Source organism: Otolemur garnettii, unplaced genomic scaffold (assembly GCF_000181295.1).
Source record: "Otolemur garnettii isolate 467f Iridium unplaced genomic scaffold, OtoGar3 scaffold00070, whole genome shotgun sequence".
NCBI classification, from domain to species: domain Eukaryota; kingdom Metazoa; phylum Chordata; class Mammalia; order Primates; family Galagidae; genus Otolemur; species Otolemur garnettii.
The window spans coordinates 7,078,990-7,086,226 of NW_003852465.1; the positions used below are offsets into that span (position 1 = coordinate 7,078,990).

The following is a 7,237-nucleotide window of genomic DNA, read 5'->3' on the forward strand; positions in this document are numbered from 1 at the left end:
GCAGGACCTGTTGTGCGCGTGGTCCCCCTGAGCTCCCAAGATGTTCCACTGAGGGGAAGAACATCTGGTTCTTAGAAGCAAAGGGAGATACTGACCAAAGCCTTTACATGCTGTAGTAAAGGCAGCCTATAAAGAGCTAAGGGGATTTTTAATCTGTTTCCTTATATTTGTTGAGGATTATGTTGGGCTGTCCCATGGATTTGGCATTTGTCCAAGAGAATCAGAAAACGTTGACTAGAATAAAATATGAGTTGACTCAGTGGTGCTTTTTTGGAAGAGACCTGGAGAGAGGGTGGCATGGCAGGAACGAGGATCGCAGACCATGTGGCCTTGCCTTAGCAGCTTCAGACATCACAATTCATCATAAGACTGTGGAAAGTCTCCTGCAGGGAAGGGCTCCAGTTCAACATCTATCTGTATGTACAACACAGAAAATGAAGATGGGCCAAAGGGAGCAAGGCAGAGGGTCCTCTCTCAGTGTGTCTCACTTTCCATCAAGAGCTTCTATTCTGCACGTTCCAGTCACCAGGATAATGTGTTCTAGGGCTTATATAAAGTGCTAATATTCATCAGCTCTGCTAATTACAAGATTATCATCACCATCATCATCGTATTCATCAGCCTCAACCATGAATGATCAAATGTCCTTGGTCAATGAGGCCTGTGCAAATGCGAATTTTACCCCAGACTTAATCTGGTTTCTAAAAAATAAAATACTGCTAATGACAATTTACTTGCATTCATAGATGAGATGACAAATTGCTAATATGGTCCCCACGAAACTGGGGTGAAATGGCCAAATGACAGAATACTGGGCTGTTGCTTGCACAACAGGCTGGATATGATAAACCTCACATCCTTTAACCACTGCTGGGCCAGCCTTGTTTGCTCATCTGTACGATTCATTCATTCACTGAACAAATATTGATTATCTACATATAGCAAGCATTGTGCTAGGGGCTGGACATTTTGCACAAGCAAAGCAGGCCAAGTCCTACTCTCAAGGAGCTTCCAACCTGGTGGAGAAGACACATATAATCTAAAAATCTTGTGAATAAGGGCAGAATTAAATCTGTGACAGGAGCAATAAAGGAGACTGAGGGTGCAGGTAAAGGGGCTGGGACTTGGTCAGGGATGGCTTTTCCAGGAAGTGGTGTTAAATCACAGTGGGAAAAAAGAACAACAAATAATATCTGACATTTACCAAGGGGTTTTTATGTGCCCGGCCCTGGACATTCGTGCTTTATATGAATGATTTCTGTGCAGTATGAACTCTGGTTAATGTATCGGCAAGACATGTAGGTTTAGAGATAATACGTAACTTGTTTAGGATCACCTAGCAGGTGGGTAGAGGAGAGGGGATCAGAACTCAGTTTGATTCCCAAGCCTGGGGTCCTAACCATTCTGATATACTGTCTCCTATGCTCCCTACAGTAGAAGTGAAGCAGGTGGAGAGGATGGTGGGAAGGGAGCACTAAGTAGGTGGAACAGCATATGTGGAACTCAGAGGTAGAAGAAAACAGGATTATATGAAGAAGTACAGAGACAGCAGAGAGGCGGGGGCTTGTGGGTGGGCAGAGTGGGAGGTAAGGCAGGGGAGTGGGTAGGGCCAGGTCACACAGGGTCTGGACCTGTCAGCCTGACTGTGGCGCTGCCCAAGAAGAGGCCACTGGAGGGCTCTAGGCAGAGCTGGAGATGACCAGATGTGAGTTTTGAAAAGGTCACTCTAGGTATAGTGTAGAGCTCAGAAGGGGGCAAAGACAGAATTGGAGAGACAAATTAAAATCCTTTGGTGGGGTGTGGTGTTGAGAGCAATAGAGGTGCAGAGGTAAGTTCTAATTTTCTGACTATGGCAACTTGATGGATAATGACACCATTTGTTAAGAAGAGAACAGTAGGGGATGACATTGTTTGGGAGAAAAGGGCATGAATTTGATTTGCGCAGGTTGAACTTGAGGTGTCTTGCAGACATCCAGGTGGAGCTATTTAGTAGACAGTTATATATATATAGCTCAGGAGCTCAGGAAGAGGTTAGGACAGGAGAGAAATATGTGAGTCATTCCAGAAGAGGTGGTAATTGTTCCCATAGATGTGGGCAAGAAGGTCTAGGGAGAGTCTCTGTGTTTTCACTACCCACTCCCATACTTTCTACTTTTTTTTTTTTTTTTGAGACAGAGCCTCAAGCTATGCCCCTGGGTAGAGTGCAGTGGCATCACAGCTCACAGCAACCTCCAACTCCTGGGCTCAAGCGAGTCTCCTGCCTCAGCCTCCCAAGTAGCTGGGACCACAGGTGCCTGCCAGAACGCCTGGCTATTTTTTGGTTGCAGCCATCATTGTTGTTTGGCAGGCCTGGGCTGGATTTGAACCTGCCACCTTAGGTGTATGTGACTGGCACCTTAGCCACTTGAGCCACAGGCGCCCAGCCTACTTTCTACTTTTGAACTTGCTTCTCAGGATCATGTGTCCTTCCCTCTGCCATGTTAATTCCTTTATTTTTTTAATATAAAAAGGCATTTTATTATTACTATTTTACTATATAACATATTAATGAATATACCAGATTGCATTTTCTCAAATGGCATATGAGGCACATCTCCCTCAGATTCCCTGGAAAACCTCAGTATCATCTGTCCTTTGGAGGATTTGGTTTCTTACGATGAGTGTGATACTGTCCGCGAGAACACGAATGGTGCTTGGTAGTAAAGAACGTTTTGGTAAGTTGTTCTATCATGGGTCCTTGTTCAAGGTGTTCACTTTTTTCTGCTAATCTGGTTTTCAGCACTTGATCATGTGTTTCTTCCTTATTACACACAGGATCTATTCTAGAGGAATAGGTTTTTTCATATGGAATGTCCACAGAAGGGAGGTAACATACTATTGTCCTGATATACCATCAGTTGTCAAAGCAAGCTCTACTTTGCAATGATAGTCATCTGGTAGAGAAGACTAGTTTTATGACGAATACAATATAAAGCTCCATTTTGGATTGGAAATAAACGTTTCAAGATACTTCTCTTTGATATTACCCATTTTACTGTTGCTCCAGCCATAGTGTATCAAGATACTTATGAAAAAAGATGTTTTGAAGAAACACTGCTTCTAGGAAAAATCAATTTTCATCCGTGACAGTGCCTCACTGTGAGCCCGCCATCTTGTTTCCATGTTAACTCCTTTGACTGCAGACCTGATTCCTTTACTCTGTTCCCCTACAGTCCTTCCCTCCTCACATGCATCTTCATTCCACATCCCCCTATCAAACTTCCAGAGGTTGGTGTCCTTGCTCTCTACCCACTCACCCTCTGCTATTGTGAGTGGCGACTTTTCCATTCTCAGCCCCACTAGAGTCTCTTGTCAAAGGCAGCCTCTAGATGCAGTGGCTCATCTTGTCTTGAGCTACCCTTCTCTGGCTCCTCTTCGGCATCTCCCTGCTGCTCCCCCTTCTTTAAATGCTCCCCTGCCCTGGTTCCCAGGCATTCTGCTCTAAGTTGTCCTTTCCTTTTCATGTGCTTTCTCTGTCTAATTGTCCCCTTTAAAGGTAAGTGTCCCCATGTTTTCTTCTCCCCCTGTTATACCTGCACCAGCTGCCTCAGCAATCTCGTTCAGTCCCACGGCCTCAACAGCCACTCCCACGTGGATGGCCTCACAGAGTGTATCTTTCTTGCCAGGACCTGAATGTCCAAGTGCTGGCTAAACACCTTTCCTTCATGTCCTGATAGCTTCTCAAACTCACAGCTCATCACACATTTTCTTTTCCTCTTTAGCAAGTCAATGTCTTCCATTGTGATCTTAGTTCAGTCTCTCTCTACTCATTCTCTTTAATTCTCTTTAGTGCTACCATTACTTCCTCTCAGACTTCTTATTACCTCTTACCTGGTCCTTTGCACTTGTCCCTAAACCAGTCTTTCTTGCTCATCTTGTCCTGCTCCAAATAGGCCCTATATATTTGCTCTAAATGAATTGTATATTCAACCCAGATCTTATCACTCCTTGGCCCCAAATCTTTAATAATTCTCTAAAGTCACTGAATCAAGTATTGTCTCTTAGCCTAGTGATAAGGACCTCCTTCACTCCGTGCTCACACAGCCTCCCACTTTTGTCTTCTGAGGCCACCAGACACCTAATTAATGAGTTGACCACGTCAGCCTCTCCTCCAGACTGTGTGACACTCAAAGGCAGGAGTCTGTGTCTCAAAGCCCTCTATTTCACACCTGGAACACAGTAGGTGCTCAATAAAATGCTTTCTGTGTGCATGGAAAATTGTTTACTAGTTCCTATACATGTCTGATGACTCCCAGCCCTTGTCCTTGCTAATGGCATGCTTCTATCTTGGAGGGAAATTCCCCTTTTTGTTATAAATCATGGTATATGCAAGAGTGCCATTTACAATTGAGTATTATATATACATATAGATACACATACTATGTATATTTACCAGTTTACCAAAAACCTAGTCAACCTTCCCCACTCATTTCCAATGCCACTTCCTGTAAGGAACTACTTCTTATTCCCTCGATTTAAGAACAATCCCTTTTTGGAAACTTCAAAGTACCACTGTTTTTTTGTTTTTGTTTTTGTTTTTGTTGGAATTATTTTAAGTATAACAGTGGGATGCAAGAAAATTTCAAGAGATATGTGGTCTCTAATTTTATATCTAGGTTGTTTTGATTATCAGATACATTCTTGTATAATGTTTTTGAGTAATTCAAAGACTCACCATCTCCCTTGGTCCCTCACAATCCCTTCCTGTCTATCACTCACTCAATTTAAGATTTTGGGAGGTGGAGTTGTGTCTCGCTCACATTTGGGTCCCTGAAGCGCCCAACCCAATGGCTTACCCATAGAAGTTTCTCCGTATTTGTAGACCTGAATTAAGTGAGATGACATACACAGTTGCCAACATCTTCCATCCTAAGTAAAAAATGAGTTAAAGATTCAGACCTGTGTTTGTTGTGCTTTCAGCAGAGAAAAAGCAGCAATGCTCCCCCCACAGAACTGGTGAAAGGAGCAATCTGAGCAGATGTCGCTGTCTCTGCCATTCTGAGGGTGGGAACACACGTGTTCGGCAGACACAGGCCTGTTTCTGTGTAGCTCATCTGTGTGATCTTTCCTTCCTAACCTGCTGGCTCTGCTGGTCTCCAGGCATGGACCCAGCCTGCAGCAGGCACTTCAAACACATCAAGGTCTTGTTTCTAGCACAGGGGCCTATAAGTCAGTTTGTTTTCAAAAACCTATATTTGTGATTTAAAATTGGTCACTCCTCAATCCTTACGTGGGGGTGGGGAGGATTCTTAGGTCATCCTAATTATCACCATGGAAATAAAATGTTATTCTCTCCAAGATGTGACTTCTGCGCTCTTTTTAAAAAAATTATTTAAAAATGAACTAGATAATGGCCAAAATCTTAGGATGAAAAAATAGCCCCAATGAAAGTGTTCTGGACATCCCACTGGATTATGGGAAAAACATTTATAGGGAGAAGCACAGGGCATGAAGAGTGGGGTCTAAGTCTACAAAAAGCCTCCTGTTCCTATTGGGGAAACTTAATTTTTTCACGGATCCTTTAAAAGGGCTACACCACTTCTGTTTTGTACAGATTCCCAGACAATGACTTGTGGTGTAAGTAGGAGGAGAGCTTTTTGTTTTAGACAGGGAGCTGAGCGAGGTGTTGGTAGGACTGACCTGTGACCTGGCTGACAGTGATGGGATGATTCAGGAAGATGGTCAGGTGTGCGTGGACCACAGTGCCCAGGTCACACCCGAGTGGGTTCCACTTAAGTCAAGAGACCCAAGTGTGAGGAAAGTCTCTCAGTGGGAAGCAATTTATTTATTTTTGTCCCCAGGACATTCATTCGCAAAACAGGTATAATAATTCCTAGCCCCAACCTATTTCACAAACTTGTTACATGTATCAGATAGGAAATGAGGGGGAAAAGCTAGAACAGCTATCATGGCATTCTGAGATGCTGAAAATGTTACGGCACTACAGCAAGGCTCCCATGCTTTCATTCTGAAAGGGGTAACACCCACTTTTATTTATTAATTGCCCCCCCCAAGATTAGTGAGCGATGTTCAAATGAGTATAAATTTATAGCCTTACACCACGGTGGCAAAGTGAAACCAGCCCAAGATGTTCTTCTTGGGTGTAAAGTCTTTGCCTAAACACACTTACGCAATGTTTTGAGAGTCAATTCCAAGATCTCTTGAATTGTTTATGAGCTATTTTATTATAATAAATAATGTTCTGAAATATATTAGGTCTTAGTGACTCATGGAGTCACACAAACATACACATGACATTTAGAATTATAGAATTAGAGGAAGAGGTCATCTATTGTGCCCTGCGCTTTACAGGAAAGAAAACTGTGTGCCAGGAAGTCTCACTGACTTGCCCAGAGCCATATGAAGTGTCCATGAGAAAGCTGGGGCGAGAACCCAAACCTCCAATTTCCAGCTCGGTGTTCTTCCTTCTCATTGCATTTCCGAGAATATTCTGGTTACGTGTTTTATGTCTACTGTCAATGCGAAATCCTTGGAAGAAGGCAGGCAAGAGTGACTTTTTACCCCCAGTGACTTCAGGATAATAGAAATATGTTATCATTGTATTGCCTTGTGCTTTTGAAGAATGTATGATTCTTTGTAAAATTTATAACTCAGAGATGCCATCAAGGATGTTCAATCTTTACAACGGTTCAGGCGAAGATTGTTATTTATGCCAGATACAGAAACTACCAAGTGAGAGGAAGTGGCTGTGTCAAGGTTTCTAAAAATTGAAACTGAGACTCAAGCAAGCTTGGGTTTTCAATTCTGTTATGGGAAATTTTTTAATACAACATGAGAATTAATACCTATATGTTTTTAGAACAACTGTGTAACTTTCAGTTATAGAGATTAGATTGTCCCTATTTGTCTCTTTTGTTTGCCTCCAGCTAAAGCCTGGCTCTGCCCTTGTGTGTCCTTAAAAGCTGACATTCACTGGCTCGGTGCCTATAGCTCAACCGGCTAAGGCGCCAGCCACGTACACCTAAGGTGGCGGGTTCGAATCCCCAGCCCGGACCCGCCAAACAACAATGACGGCTGCAACCAAAAAATAGCCGGAAGTTGTGGCGGGCGCCTGTGGTCCCAGCTACTCGGGAGGCGGAGGCAAGAGACTCGCTTGAGCCCAGGAGTTGGAGGTTGCTGTGAGCTGTAATGCCACGGCACTCTACCCAGGGGGAGAGCTTGAGGCTCTGTCTCAAAA

General features: G+C 43.5%; 1 pseudogene; it reads right to left on the reverse strand.

Annotated features, from left to right (window-relative positions):
- Positions 1-2,623: 2,623 nt before the first annotated feature.
- On the reverse strand, positions 2,624-3,050 carry LOC100959447 (annotated as a pseudogene).
- Between the last annotated feature and the right edge of the window lie 4,187 nt (positions 3,051-7,237).